Genomic DNA, 16,273 nt, shown 5'->3' on the forward strand with positions numbered 1-16,273 from the left:
GCCAAAACTGCATCATTGTAATTGGTCAGGGGAATGTGTGGGTAGAGTGGTTTTCATCATTTGCTAGCAGCAAATGGATCACAGCTGCCTTTTAATGGTTACATGCTAAAGAGGTAAAGGAAAGGATTTATATCTTTCACAACCTCAGGACACGTCAATGTGCTTTACAACCAATTAAATACATTCGAAGTTTCAGCTGTAGGAAACTGCAGCCAATTTACACGCAGCAAGATACCACAAGAAGTAATGAGTTACATGAATTGTTAATTTGTTTATTCAGTAATATTAACTGAGCGGTACGTATGGCACAGGCACCAGGAGAACTCTGCTCTTCTTTGAATGATGCTGTGGGATCTTTATTTTTAAAACATTTTTAATCGATTTTCCACATTTTGTGTCCGACGATTCACAAAGCAATGCTAAACCAACACGTTTTTCACAACAGAGGAGCGTCCCAACACGGCTGTGGCTCTAACCCCCCCCCCCCCCCCCCCCCCCCCCCGCCGCCGCCGTTTAACAGGTGTACTTTTCGTACATATTTGACATTCTCCAACATGGTCAGAACATGTATTTACAGACACTTATGTACAATTTGGTTCGGGCCTACGAGCCAGTCTTCCGCGGCATTTGTTCCTCCTGCTTGCCCCTCGTGTTCTACTTGTGCGTGTTCACCCCCCGCACCGTTCTCTCTCCCCCCTCCCCCAACATTCTTTCTACTCTCTCTGCTGTGGCTAGTTCTGTGTGTGTGTGTCTCTCTCATCTCTCTCCCCTCTCTCTCTCTCTCTCTTCCCCCCCCCCCCCCCCCACACCTTATTGGTTGTTGGCTACGAACAAGTATTGAAACAAATTGGTGAACGGCTTCCATGTCCTGTGGAAGCTTTCTTCTGACCCACGGGTGGCGAATTTTATTTTCTCCAACCTAACAAATTCCGCCAGGTTGGCTAGCCAGTCTACAGCCTTGGGTGGTGCTGCCGATCGCCAGCCGAGCAGGATTCTCCGGTGGCTGATAAGGGAGACAAAGGCTAGGGCATTGGCCTTCCTCCCCATGAAGAGCTCTGGCTGATCTGATCTGTTACCCCGAAGACTGCCACTTTTGGCTATCAGATCTTTTATGTCCACCCAAGAGGGGGGGGGGGGGGGGGGAAATGGAGCAGGCATCAAGGTTTATCTCCTCATGTAAAATACAGCACCTTCGACAGTCCAGTGTTCCCTCAGTACTGCTATGAAAGGTTAGCCCACATTATGTGCTCAAGTCTCTCTATTTCAGAAATTATCCATGCACGTGTGCAGCACAATTATAAGGCATTAATGTAATAGTTTCCAGAAATAATCAATTGAAATCACTTCACAGCTGTGATATAAAGAGCATTAAGCAGCCATTTAGCCTGAGAATTTTTGCCTAAAAGGCCTATCGGACTATCAAAGCATAAGCGTTTGTGGTGCAGAGCAAGCAGATTACATCCTAAATGCATTTTAAATATGATGTTAACAATGTGTCATTTCAATCATACATTGATGACTGCAGTAGCAAAAGGAATAGTGTGAAGTTAGGTCAGTACTGGGCAAGATATTAGGCAGTCTTTCCCTACGTTAACACAGGCAACATCTTATTGGAGGTCATTTGATATGAACTCGGCTCCAACATAACATCAGGATAGAAACGTGTTCTCTCAAGTAATAGAATAATATGGAAGGATGCGCAAGAAGGCAGAACAGAGGTATAGAAATCATACACCAGGCAAAGAACTATACTGATAAAATACATGACAATTCACTTGACAACTCGTGTCAAACTCAAAGTGTGGACAGTGTAACTATAGCCGAGTAACAGTAGCTCGGATATAAAAGTTCATTGGGTCTCATCAGTCTATCTTTCAACAGATCAAATGACCACACTTGCCTCTTTGCAATAATAACTTCCTTTTCTTCAGAAACACATCTAATTTCTTCCTGATTCCACTTACATAAGCACAATAACAGCATTGCCTGGTATTAGGCTATTAGAACTGTCTTGCTCTAGTTTTAGTCTAGATACATAGCTATAAAAGTAAGTAGTTTTGAACGTATTCAAAACTAAAGTTGAATTTAGAAACCAGTAGTTTCAGAGCATCTCCATCCTGAATACCAGGGTGCAAAAGCATGATGAACTTGTTGGGTCAATGCAACTGAGCATTCTTTCAGGACGAGGAAATGATCACAGGATTACTTAGCTGCCTAGTGGTAGCAATCACTGTGAGCAAATAATTTTGTGCAGGCAAATTGTATTGAGGAGGAAAACTAGCTATAAAAAGGTAATGTACTGATAGCATTAAATATGGTTAACCCATAACATTCTCAAGGGCTATTAGGGATGGGACAGTAATGCCCACATCCCATGAACGAATAAAGCAAAAAATACACAGGCAGCACAGAAGGATATCAGTTTACCATCTCGCCTTTGGGATCTAGGAAGCTCTTTATTTAGGAAAAATGGCATCACAATCGATATTTATGTACTTTCATTTTAGTTTTTGAAAGCACACAAACAAATAAGACACAAGACGATGACTAAACCTAGAGTGTGATTTCCATACATTCGGGTGAGCGGTGTGGAGGGGATGGGGGAAGCCCACCAACAACCAATCGAATGTCTGTTCATGAAGTATTACTGAACGAGAAATTCTCTTTTAGATGTTGAAAACAATGAGGTTTATTTTACCACTTATTTTGTCCAGAAGTGTAAACTTCTGAGCAACTGCCCTACGCTGGGAACCATCAGAAATGTGATTTGAATTACTAACATCGGATGGTTCCGACTATGTTATACAAATAATTACCCAGAAAAGGTTAGAAAAATTAAAAACTCTTCTAATTCCTAGGTAACTATCGTAAAGATCCAGGCCGACCTCTCCCACAGCAACCTCAACACCCCAGAGAATTTCCCTCATCGCTCCGACTAACCACCCCCCCCAAAGTATTCCCCTATTCCCTGGGATTACCCCTAACAGCATGGGACTACCTCCCCCTCACCAGAGCCCCTCCAACCCCCCTCCCCCCCAACCTCTAATCCGCAAGACCCCAAATTCTAACAGCATACCTTGGTCACTTACTTTCTCCCTGGCCCGTCCCATGGGAACTTTAATTTACCTAGATTATTGCAACTATTGCCGTATTAGGTAATTGCTGTGTGAACCGTTACCAGAGAAGTTCTAAAAGGGATTCCGCAGCACAATCCAATGATGGGGTGCTCAGACTTTACGACACAATATATTCGTCGATTATTAAAAGAACATGAGTAGAGTGAGGTTACTTTATGGTGGTATTGGAGAGATTTGTAATTGGGCCGAGGTTTGTGGCATGGGTGCGGCTATTGTATAAGGAGCTGATGGCGGTTGTTCGCACTAACAGCATGAACTCGGGGTATTTTGCACTGCACTGGGGTACGAAGCAGGGATGCCCTATGTCCCTACCTCCTGTTGTTTGCATTGGCTATAGAGCGCTTGGCCATTGCGCTAAGGAGCTCGGGGATGTGGAAGGGGATAGTGAGGGGGAAGGGGGGGGGGGGGGGGATGGAATATAGGGTGTCCTTATACACCGATTATCTGCTGTGGTATATCTCGGAATCGAGCACCTAGGTGGGGAGTATAATGGAGCTGCTCCAGAGATTCGGGACATTCTCGGGGTATAAATTGAATTTAGGCAAAGTGAGTATTTTATGGTCTCCCGACTGGGAGTAGGGACTGCATTCCGTTTGGCAGCAACCCACTTTAGGTACTTGGGGTGCAGAAAGTATCCCTCCCATGGGATTGGGGAGGGCTCTGAAAAGATAATTTGGTGGGGACAGTGAAGGCCGATCTGCCAAGGTGGACAGCCTCTGTCATTGGCGGGCCGGATGTCGGCAGTTAAAATGAACGTGTTGCTGTGATTCCTGTATTTATTCCAGTGCCTGTGGTCTTTTTTTTATCAAAGTCCTTCTTCAAGGGTGGTGGACAAGTTGATCTCATTTATCTGGTTGGGGGGCGGGGGGGGGGGGGGGGAGAAGAGAAGGTGCCCAGGATTAGGAGGGTGGTCCTGCCTCTCTGATGATAGGCGGGGCGGGGAGGGGGGGGGGCTCGGCTTTACAACTTGCTGTACTATTATTGATTGCCGAATGCGGAGAAGTTGCGGGGTGGGAGCAAAGAGGGGGAAGCCCGATGGCTTAATATTGAGGGGGGCTCATGTAGGGGGTGGGGGTTGCGGGTGCTGGTAACGGCGCTGCTTCCAATGGCTCCAGGAAAGTACTCAGTGACTCCGGTGGTGGTGGCCACATTGAAGATCTGAAGGCAGTTCAGGCAACATTTTAAGCTTGGGGCTGGGTCTTGGGGGAAGCTAATTGGGGGAATCATGGGTTTGAGCCGAGGAGGATGGATGCGAGGTTTTGGAGATCGGATGAGAGGGGGATCAAGGAAATGAAGGATTTGTTCCTTGGGGAGCAATTCGCGAGCCTGGAGGAGTTGGGAGAGAAGTATTGGTTGGGCGCAGGGGGAAGGGTTTAGGTATCTGCAGGTTTGGGGTTTCGCAAGAAAGGTTCTCCAGACCTTCCCCATAGCACCAGCCTCTTCGTTGCTGGAGGCGGTGCTGTCAGCAGGAGGGCTGGAGAGGGAGGTTGTTTTGGCGATCTATGGGAGGATCCTGGTGGAGGAACACAGGGTGTTGATGGAGGGGATTAAGTGGGAGGAGCTGGGGGAAGATGTAAGAGGGACTGTGGTGTGAGGTGCTGCGGAGGGTGAATGCCGTGACCTCATTTGCGAGGTTGGAGCTGATACAGCTAAAAGTCGTAAGTAGGGAGTATCTCACAAAATCAAGGATTAGCCAGCTGTTCGAGGGGGTGGAGGATGCCTGTGGGCAGTGTGGAAGGGGCCCCACAAACTATGTCCATAGGTTTTAGTCATGCTTAAAGTTGGAAAGGTTTTGGAGGACGGTACAATCTCGGGGGTCTTGCATGTGGATGTGGAGCCCGGTCTCCTCAAAGCCATATTTGGGGTGTTGGACCGGCCCAAGTTGCAGACGGGAGCGAGGTCACATGTTTTAGCCTTCACCTCAGATTGCTCGCAGGCGGGTCCTGTGGGATGGAGGTCAGTCTCTCCACCCTGTGCTTCAGCACGGGGGGGGGGGGGGACCTGCTGGAATTTCTGACCCTGGAGAAGGTGAAGTTTGAGCTGAAGAAGGCAAAGGAGGGGTTCCACAATTGTTGGGGTTTGTTCATCATGCGCTTTCAGGAGTTAATTACGATTGACGGGTGAGGGGGGGTGGATCGGGGGAGGGTTTCTTGGGTTTGGGTGGGATTGTTTCTTGTTGTACATTGTTGGGGCTGTTCATGTTTTGTCTTTTGTATGGTGAAAATATGGTGAATAAAAATATATTAAAGAAATTAAAAGAGCATGAGCCTTTCATGACCTTAGGAAGAAACAGATTGCTTCAGACCCAAAGGAGGAGGTTATAGAAATTGGGGAGGGGCGGTAACAAGGACATGGAAGGATTTGATAAGTAGAATGAACATTTAAGGTGTTTCTCAACAGGGAGCCAATGTACATCAGTGAGAAGTGAGTGATGGATGAACGGGGCTTGGTACAAGTCTGGACTTGGCCAGAGGTTTGAATGAACTACAAGGGAGAAAAGACAAAGAATGCTTTGAAAAAGTCAAGTCTGAAAGGTTAGCAATGGCTTTGATGAAATTTTCAGCAGGAGGTGAGCTAAGGCAGGGTAGAATTTGGCCATGGTACAGTGGTGGAAATAGTTGGTCTTGGTGATGACCTTGCAGAGGACAACATGGAGCTCATTTCAGGGTCAATTATGCCACGAATGTTGCAAATAGCCTGGTTCAGCTTCAGACAGTGCCAGGAGAGGGAAGGAGTTGGCAGCAGATAGCGAAGACAAATGGCTTTAGTTTTCTCTTTCTCAATATTTAGCTGGAGGAATTTTCTGCTCATCCAGTACCACTTCAGAGAAGTAGCCTGTCAATTTAGAAATAGCGGAGGGGTCAAGACAGGTTGATGATGATGTAGAGCCGGGCATGTCAACATATATGTGGAGACAGACAGTTGATTTAGATGATATGGAGGAGGGATAGCATATAAATGAGATATGAAGGGACTGTGGATAAGATTATTTTGGGACACCAGAAGCGGTAGTGAGAGTGTTGAGAGATACCATCACAGGGGCAGCACGGTAGCATTGTGGATAGCACAAATGCTTCACAGCTCCAGAGTCCCAGGTTCGATCCCGGCTTGGGTCACTGTCTGTGTGGAGTCTGCACACCCTCCCCGTGTGTGCGTGGGTTTCCTCCGGGTCCTTCGGTTTCCTCCCACAGTCCAAAGATGTGCAGGTTAGGTGGATTGGCCATGATAAATTGTCCTTGGTGTCCAAAATTGCCCTTAGTGTTGGGTGGGGTACTGGGTTATGGGAATAGGGTGGAGGTGTTGACCTTGGGTAGGGTGCTCTTTCCAAGAGCCGGTGCAGACTCGATGGGCTGAATGGCCTCCTTCTGCACTGTAAATTCTATGACATTCTCTGACTATGACTGGACAGATGAAGAATGAAACCAGGTGAGTCCAGTTCTACTCAGCTTGAGGCTTTGGAGGATCGTGAGTGGTCAAAGATCGAGACTTCCAGTGGCAGCCATGGTGTGAGTGGTCGGACATTTGGTGTCTCCCCCTCCTGGTGGAATTTTCGGACCTTTGCCCCGGCTAACGGGTGGATTTTGTGATTGAAAAAAGTGCAGGAGGGGTGGAGTGAGAGAGGATCCCACCGGTGCATCGATTCGTGGACCAGAAGTGGCCGAGAAATAAAGGTACAGTTGATGAAAGTTGGAGTGGTGCCTGCGACACAGGAGAAGATGGCAGAGGGTCAGGGACCGATCCTACCCACTCAGTGGTCGACAGAGCAGCTGGTGAGCTGCCTGAACGAGAAGTTCGCCCAGCAGAGGAAGGAGAATTTGGAGGACCTGGCCACGATAGTGGACCCGATAATGGTGGGTATTGACCGTCTGGAGACGAGGCTGGAGGCCCAGGGTCAACGATCCAGAAGGTGGAGGAGGCAGAGGGGGAGAGCATGAGGAGCAGCTTTCCTCGATGGCAGCGGAGATGCGGCATCAACAGAGGCGGCTGCAGGAGGAAGTGGAGGACATGGAGAATCAGTCTTGCATGTAGAACCTGAGGATTGTGCACCTGCCGGAGGGGAGTGAGGGAGCAGACGCTGGCGCGTATGTGGCTTGGATGTTTGAGAAGCTGCTGGGTGAGGGAGCATTTGTCCTGCCCATGGAAGTGGACCGGGCGCACAGGGTGCAAATGAGGAAGCCACCAGGGAACAAGCCGCCGAGGGCGATGGCTGTGCGCCTGCACCGGTACTTGGACAAGGAACGGATTTTGAGGTGGGGCAGGCAGATGAGGCACTGCACCTGGGACGGTAGCGAGTTATGTGTATACCAGGACCTGGCTGCAGAATTGGCCAAAATGAGAGTGAGCCTCAATAAGGTGAAGGTGGTCCTCTTTAAGAGGGTGAAATTCGGAATGCTGTACCCTGCACGCCTATGGATGACCTATAAAGGTCGGGAGCTGTATTTCGGGATGCTGGAGGAGGCAAGGGATTTTGTCAGGTCAATGAACTGGCAGGAGATGGAAGACAAAGATGATTGATCCAGGTAGGGCAGTGGATGTTGTCTATATGGACTTCAGTAAAGCCTTTAACAAGGTCCCTCATGGTAGACTGGTACAATAGATGAAGACACACAGGATCAGTGCTGGCAAGATGGATACAGAACTGGCTAGGTCATAGAAGGCAGAAGGTAGCAATGGAAGGGTGCTTTTCTGATTGGAGGGCTGTGACTAGTGGTGTTCCGCAGGGTTCAGTGCTGGGACCGTTGCTGTTTGTAGTATATATAAATGATTTGGAGGAAAATGTAACTGGTCTGATTAGTAAGTTTGAGGACGACACAAAGGTTGGTGGAATTACGGATAGCGATGAGGACTGTCAGAGGATACAGCAGGATTTAGATAATTTGGAGACTTGGGCGGAGAGATGGCAGATGGAGTTTAATCCGGACAAATGTGAGGTAATGAATTTTTTAAGGTCTAATACAGGTAGGGAATATACAGTGAATGGTAGAACCCTCAAGAGTATTGACAGAGAGATCTAGGTGTACGGTCCATAGGTCACTGAAAGGGGCAACACAGGTGGAGAAGGTAGTCAAGAAGGCTTGCGGCACGCTTGCCTTCATTGGCCTGGGCATTGAGTATAAAAATTGGCAAGTCATGTTGCAGCTGTATAGAACCTTAGTTAGGCCACACTTGGAGTATAGTGTTCAATTCTGGTCGCCACACTACCAGAAGTATGTGGAAGCTTTGGAGAGGGTGCAGAAGAGATTTACCAGGATGCTGCCTGGTATGGAGGCCATTAGCTATGAGGAGAGGTTGAATAAACTTGGTTTGTTCTCACTGGAACGAAGGAGGTTGATGGGCGACCTGATAGAGGTCTACAAAAGTATGAGGGGCATAGAGAGTGGATAGTCAGATACTTTTTGCCAGGGTAGAGGGATCAATTACTAGGGGGCATAAGTTTAAGGTGCGAGGGGCAAGGTTTAGAGGAGATGTACAAGGCAACTTTTTTTATACAGAGGGTAGTGGGTGCCTGGAACTCGCTGCCGGAGGAGGTGGAAGCAGGGACGATAAGTGACGTTTAAGGGCATCTTGACAAATACATGAATAGGATGGGATTAGAGGGATACGGACCCCGTTTGGGTATGGGCAGGGTTTTGTGTATTGGGTCCGGCTGCTATATCAGGTGTCGGTGGCGACTGCGGATGAACTCGGGTTATTTTAGGCTGCACCGGGGTATGAGGCAGGGCTGTCCACTCCCCCCACTGCTCTTTGCCCTGGCTGTGGAGCCGTTGCCGATGAGAGCGTCAAGAGATTGGCAAGGGATAGTACGGTGGGGGTGGTGGTAGAGCACAGGGTCTCGCTTTACGCGGACAAACTGTTATTGTACATTTTGGACCCGCTGGGGTGGGATTATGGAGATTCTCGAGGAATTCGGCCGGCTTTCGGGGTACAAATTGAATATGGGTAAAAGCGAGGTCTTTCAAATCCAAGCGAAGGGGCAGGAGACGAGATTGGGAATGGCGCTGTCCAAGGTGGTGGTGGGGGGGGGGGGGGGGGGGGGAAAGCTTTCGGTATTTGGGTATTCAGGTGATGCGGGGGTGGGAGCAGTTGCATAAGTTAAATCTAGCTTGGTTGGTGGAGCAGAGGAGAGGGGACTTTAGGAGGTGGGATGCGTTCCCGTTGTCATTGGCGGGGAGGGTACAGACGGTGAAGATAACGGTCCCCCCCCCCCCCCGAGGTTCTTGTTTGTTTTCCAGAGCTTTCCAATCTTTATCCCTAAGGCGTTTTTCAAGAAAGTGAATGTAGTGATCTCAGGGATTGTGTGGGTGGGTAAAACCCCACGGGTGAAGAAGGTGTTGCTTGAGTGAGGTCGAGTGGGGGGGGCTGACCCTTCCGAACTTTATAAATTATTACTGGGTGGCAAACATAGCGATGGTCAGGAAATGGGTAATGGGGGAGCGGATGGAGGCAGCCTCATGTAAGGACACGAGTTTTGGGGCACTGTTAACGGCACCTCTGCCGTTCTCGCTGGCCAGGTACTCCACAAGCCCGGTAGTGGTGGCTGTCCTGAGGCTGTGGGGACAGGGCGGCAGCACATGGGGTCAGAGGGGGCACCAATATGTGGCAATCACCTGTTTGTTCCCGGGAGAGGGGTTCCGGGGGTGGCAACAGGCAGGGATTGAGTGGTTTGGGGATTTGTTTATCGATGGCGGCTTTCCGTGTTTGGAAGAGTTGGAGGAGTTTGAGCTGCCTGGTGGGAATGGGTTCCGCTACCTGCAGGTGAGGGACTTTGTGCGGGGGCCAGTATCAAGTTTCCCGCAACTACCGCCCCAGGGGCTACAGGATAAGGTTAGTGTCGAAAACGGGAGTGGGGAATGGGAAGGTATCGGAGATTTATAAGGAGCTGACAGAATGGGAGGGAGCCCCAATAGGGGAGGTGAAGTGAAAGTGGGAGGAACAGCTGGTTGGGGAGCTGGAGGCTGGGTTATGGGAAGATGCCCTGAGGTGAGTCAATGCGTCTTCATCGTGTGCTAGGCTTAGTCTGAGAGTTTAAGGTGGTCCACAGGGCGCACTTGACTGTTGCCCGGTTGAGCAGGTTCTTCGAAGGGGTGGAGGATAGGTGTGGGCCGGCCTGTGAATCATGTCCAATGTGCGGGATCACTTTTTAGCAAATCTGCATATTAGAGCGAGGCAGCTACCCGTACTCTAATGTGCAGATTCCCAAGGTACCCGAGGCTTTGGGATTCAAACGGGACCAGATGGAATGGCACTCATGGAGGTCTCCAAGGGGATTGGAGGCCCCAGCTGCATGACCTAGGGGCAGGGTGGTGCCCTGTCACTGCCGGTGCCACCTGGGTACCTTGGCAGTGCCAGCCTGGCACTGCCAAGGTGCTCAGGAGGTGCTGGCAGGGGCACTGCCAAGGTACCTGGTTGGCAGTGCCAAGCTGGCACTTTTTTGTGCACGTGATCGGGCTGGTGTTGCCCACCATGGGGAGGGGGATTGGGGATTATTTTTGTGGCCTTTGGGATTGGGAAGCCATTTAAAAATGGCATCCTGATCCTTCGCTACCACGGGGAGTTCCGGCGAGCAGAGCTCCCCATTATAAAAATCAGGGCTACTCGGCCCCACATTTCCCATTTAGGCCTCTTATTCTAAGCGTGTCGCGTTGAACAGTGTTTCGTTGCACGGCGAGTGCCGGGAAACACACAGCTAAACGCGCTCACTCGAGGACTTTGTTCCCTTTTGGGAGGATCGTGCCCAATGGCTTTGTAAGTAGTTCAGACTACTTTTTGATAAATCAAAATAATTATGGAATAGTTCTGGTGTTAGTGGGAGCATGGAAATGTGATTGGGAAAATAAAACTGTTCAGATTGAAATAAATTGTAAAGTTGGAATGACAATCTGAAGTCCTTTCTCTATGAATGCTGAGGCTTACAGAGAAACCTTCATGTGCTTTAACTTATTGGAACTTAGTTTAATTCTCTCGATTAAATAAAATGGGCAAAGCATATGATACTGTAATGCAAATTTCACACAGCTTTTGTGACCTAAGCTTTTTTTCATTCTGCAACTAAAAAAAAGCCTGGAAGAGAAATAACAATTTTTCAATGTCACCCATCATTAATTGCAATTTTGAATGTCAATAGATAAGTAATTTTAATGAGTTGATTTACTCGACTTTTACCTCGAAACTAAAGGAGAAAAAAACTTCACAAAGACCATGAAGCCTGGGACATCTATTTTCTTACTCTTACAGAATTGTATCTTTGCTTCCTTTTTAAGAAATAGTAGGATTTAGTAATAGTGAATAACTTTTTATTTTCATAGTTCAGTACATCATTCAAAGGGATCAAACATTCAAATCACGTTATATTGCAGCAAAAAAAAAAGGGCAATAAAAGGATTTAATATTTTACCTGGAAATGAGATCAATACTCAGTAGTTTCCCCAATGGCTCAGGGCATGCTGTCAAATTGTGCTTGCATTCCATCCAGACTTATTAGACATGATAAGTGAAAGGTGGTCTGCACAATGCAAAAAATAAACTAAAGACCAAACTAAAAAATACCATTGCATTAAGACACACAATTACAACACAATACAAAACTTGACACATCAAGCTCCCTAAACATTCAAGTCTTTATACAATGTGTCTCAAAAAGATCTTGGTTTCCTCACACTTGGTGCCACAACATTTGGGGATTATAGGAAGTGTTCACGTCACGCTCCCTGTCTGGCTTTGTGTAACCTCGGAATCCTCCTGCACCACCCACTTTCCTGCCATCCAGATTACCAGAGCCTGCATGAAATAGCAGTGAGGGAAGGTGTAGCAACAAGACCATCACAAGACTTCTAATTAACAGTGAAAGGTACAAAATAAAATCTTGCACCCTGACAACTCCACCGGTACATCAACAGCCTGCACTATAGATTTTTTAATAAGCAGGCCAGTTCTCACTTTGATCCAGATAGTTGCCAACCACAGGTGGACAGGAAGATGAATAGGGGTGGCAGTGTAACAAAGAAGAGAAGGAATAACATTGTACAAATATGATCCAAGCCAACTGACAGACTATCCTGAAGTAGTCATGTATAAGATGACGCTGACAAAGTCCTGCGAGTATGACGGATTCATGGACTGGGGGTGCAAGGAGTGAGCTGGAGGGATAAGGCTGTATAAACATACAGATGTAGATATGTTGCAGACATATTGAAAACTGAAGATTCAGATACTGTACAAGGTGGGGGGGGGGGAAGTAATCATGTTTAGAATTCCTTATTACATGGATAATTTTAATTGGGTCAATATTGAATCCAAACGGTAGACATTAAACTGCACTGTGAGAAAGGAGTTACCCTTGATTAAGATTACGAATGAAACCGATTTCAGTTTGGGTTTTCTTTAGGTCAATGGTTGATCTCAACAGGACTTGAACAGATTGGCAGACCATCAATCTATGACTGTGGGGGAAAAAAAGAGAGAAAAACTGTATAAACACTCAAGTTCTTTTAATATGCTCCGTTCACAACCTTTGAAGCCTGTTGACAAAAGTGAGAATGGAGTAAAGGAGTAACTAACAGGAATAAATGGCTTGTGTTGGCTGTTTTCCTTCTTTATTAAAATATTCCATAAAGATTTTATATGAAGTCCAATACAATAAATTTACGCTAACTTTACAGCATGAAGCAGAAATGCATTTTCAATGTGTACTCACTTAAAATGTAAAATTACAAAAGGGCAATATTCCTTTAAAGACAAAATCTATTGTGTTTCGCATATGTAAGACAATTAATAACCCCATGTCCCTCTTTTACAAATATTAAAATATACATATGAATTATTTCAGAGGCCAGCATTATCAGTTCATTATCTCTAATAGGAATAATTAATGTATAGGTAATTCTCTGTACTCAGGTCTGCTGTAAGTTAAGAACTGTTTGCATCCTGTATGCTTTACAGGTGACACGCATCAAATGTGAATTACAGATAAATAAAACATTTCTACACTAAATAGGATGACATTGTAGAGTTAGCATTTTCACTTATCTGGATTGTCATGCGAGAGCACCTTTAAGAAATGGGTGTTTATCAAATAGCTGCAGTGATGTCAGAGTGTGGGTGGGTAAACTGTTTTTACTTTAGTTTCTGAGCTGCCAGCAACAGTGTGTGTTTAGTTTAGTTTTCAGAGTTGGAGCTGCATCCAGCCAAACAAGGTGTAATGTTGATCTCTCTGCATGTAAAGAAAGTCTTCACAGATCACTAGTTAATTTAAAAGTGATAACTGCTCTCAGTAGATTATTTAAAACCTGCTAAATTAGGGTATTTGTCTTAAGGATGTTGCTAGGAAAGATTAAGGGTTACTTATATAGTACTGTATTCTTTGGAGGGAGTATTTGACTTGCTAGTTGCTAGGACTGTGTGTTTATAAAATGTTAATTGGATTCATAGAATTTTTTTTTTCTTTAAAAATTTTTTTTTTTTTTTTAAAAGAGTACCCAATTATTTTTTCCAATTAAGGGCCAATTTAACGTGGCCAATCCACCTACCCTGCACATCTTTGGGTTGTGGGGGCGAAACCCACACAGACACGGGGAGAATGTGCAAACTCCTCACAGACAGTGACCCAGGGCCGGGATTCGAACCCAGGTCCTCAGCGCCGTAGGCAGCAATGCTAACCACTGTGCCACCGGGCTGCCCTTTGGATTAATAGAATAAACTTTGTTTTGTTTTAAAAGTACTTTAGATCTCTGTTGCATCACACCTGTAGAGTGAGCCCTTGTGCTCCCCATAACTAAAATCTATTAAAAGTTGTGGGTCAGGCAAACTCCATGATACACTTTGGTGTTCTTTAAACCCTGGCCCATAACAGGATGTTCCTACTCACTTTGTTCAGGGACATCTCCTGATCATTCTTGATGCCTACTTTATTATTACAGCCGACGCAGAAGCTGTCAAAATGCTTAACCTCCAGTTACATTGAGCACAATAATTTTCTAGCACTTGTGATCAGCTCAAGCTGGTTGTACTGACCATTATTTGTGCTGATTATTAACTCAGTCATGATTCAGTTATCACACGATGATGATGCCGACCAGCTAATTCCACCATGGATCCCCATGAAAACGGAACAAAACTCAGGCACATTTCTCAAGAGGTGGATTAATTAAGGACTAAAAATGGATTAATGGAAGAGGCTCATCAACACTACTATCAGCAACCATGGCTGTAAATCTGGAGTCTCCTGCCTCGCAAGGCACATTCAAAGTGCAGTCTTGAAACAATGTCTTGTGGGAAGCATGGCTTCCTTCTGCCTGAAATTGACACGCAATCACCTCACCTACATTGCCAAAGTGCCATTGTGTTTGCAGATTAACACCATAATGCTTCTAAACAATTAAATATAGAACATTTCTTTTCAAAAGAAACAGCTGTTCCACAACTCTCTACTTCCATCATCAAACTTGGTCTTCAATCCAAAATGAATGGGGACATGGTAGATTGCACATTTAAGTGATTATTTTTCTGATTGATCAGTGTTTGTGTATTCCATTTTATACTCATCACACATTGCTGTTATTTTGTAGCCTACAATAGTCACACAAAAATCTCACATCTTAAATGGCATGTTAAATAATTACAGTTCTCAGTTCCTTCCAATTGCTCAACATTAGTGACTATCACCTTCTGCTCAACATTCCTAATAGTTAAAATTTTTTAATTGTTAAAAGTGCGCTTGAAACAAAGTGCAGAACCATTTTCTCAAACTATGCCAAACAGTGTTCTTTTTGATGCTGCTTTAGCACGCAAACAAGCCTCTCATTCACAAATTACATTTGTAAGCTTTCAAATGTCTACTGTTTCACAATCTTGTATTTTACTTGGCTACTTTCCAGAATACTTCATTTTCTTGGTTACAAACTTGTAAGACTCCTCTCTGTTCCACCAACTTTTACACTTTTTTTGACCCACGGATAAAGACCCTGAAGAGCCTCAACCCTTTAATTGGTTCAAATTAGAAATTAAGGCAGCAAAGAAAACTCTGTACTGCTAATTCATCTGTATTGAAAGTCTGACCAACAGGCATGATAAATCAAATGAAGAAAACTCCATTTAAGTCAGAAATATTTAAAAAGTAAACTTTTGTTGAAATTACAAACGATTTGATTCAGGCACATCTTAAGTCATTGGTTATCATATGGTTGGTCTGGGCTCTGGAGCATTTTTGTTATTTATTTGCTATTCTACCTGCACCGTTAAGGCCATTGCTTTAACAGCCAAACTCAAAGTAGTGCACCTATTTATAAATCGCAGAGACAATCCGTACACAGTTGTAATTGCACATAATTTTCTGGCTCCGGACCAATGTGGCTTTCTTACATTTTCTCTAAATAATTTTGCATCTGACAGACACATGGGGCTGGATTCTCCCCTACCCGGCGTGACGGAGGGTGCCGGCGTAGGGGAGTGGCGCCAACCACTCAGGGGTCGCGCCTCCCCAAAGGTGGGGAATTCTCCCCACCTTTGGGGGCCAGCCCCGCGCCGGAGCAGTTTGCACCAGAAGACTGGCGCAAACACCCGGCGCCGTCGGAAGCGGGGCTGGCCGAAAGGCTTTCGGCGGCCGGCGCATGCGCGATGCGGGGTTCTCCTCCGCGTCCACCATGGCGGAGGCCGTGGCGGAGCGGAAGGAGAAAGAGTGCCCTCACGGCACTGCCCCGCAGAGTGAGCGGGGGGCCCCGATCGCGGGCCAGGCCTCCGTGGGGGCACCCCCCCGGGTCCGATCGCCCCCCGCCCCCCCAGGACCCCGGGGGCCTGCTCGCGCCGCTGAGCCCGCCGCCACCAAGGTGGTTTAAACCTCGGCGGCGGGAGAAGGCCTCCCAGCGGTGGGACTTCGGCCCATCCGGGCCAGAGATTTGAGGTAAGTTTTTAAAAAATGAAATCCCGCCGGCGCCAGCTGTTTTCAGGCTGCCGGCGGGATTTGCACAACGCCGGTTTATGACCGGCGGGAGAATTGAAAAACCTGCGGGAGCGGAAATAACGCCGCTTCCCGCCTATTCTCCGACCCTGCGTGGGGTCGGAGAATTTCGCCCATGGTGTGACATGCTGCAACAGATGCAACACAGCTGCCACCCTAACTTAGCAAGATCCTCATAAACTTC

At 46.7% G+C, this 16,273-nt stretch overlaps 1 protein-coding gene across 1 annotated transcript in view; it reads right to left on the minus strand.

The window, feature by feature from the left end:
* Positions 1-11,414: 11,414 nt before the first annotated feature.
* The window catches only part of vamp4 (vesicle-associated membrane protein 4), a 120,982-nt gene continuing 116,123 nt past the window's right edge, over positions 11,415-16,273 (minus strand). The window contains exon 9 of the mRNA XM_038794955.1: positions 11,415-12,577. The gene's annotated coding sequence lies outside the window, so the exon portion shown is untranslated. The remainder of the gene's footprint in view (positions 12,578-16,273) is intronic.

Source organism: Scyliorhinus canicula, chromosome 4, assembly GCF_902713615.1.
Source record: "Scyliorhinus canicula chromosome 4, sScyCan1.1, whole genome shotgun sequence".
In the NCBI taxonomy this organism is placed as follows: domain Eukaryota; kingdom Metazoa; phylum Chordata; class Chondrichthyes; order Carcharhiniformes; family Scyliorhinidae; genus Scyliorhinus; species Scyliorhinus canicula.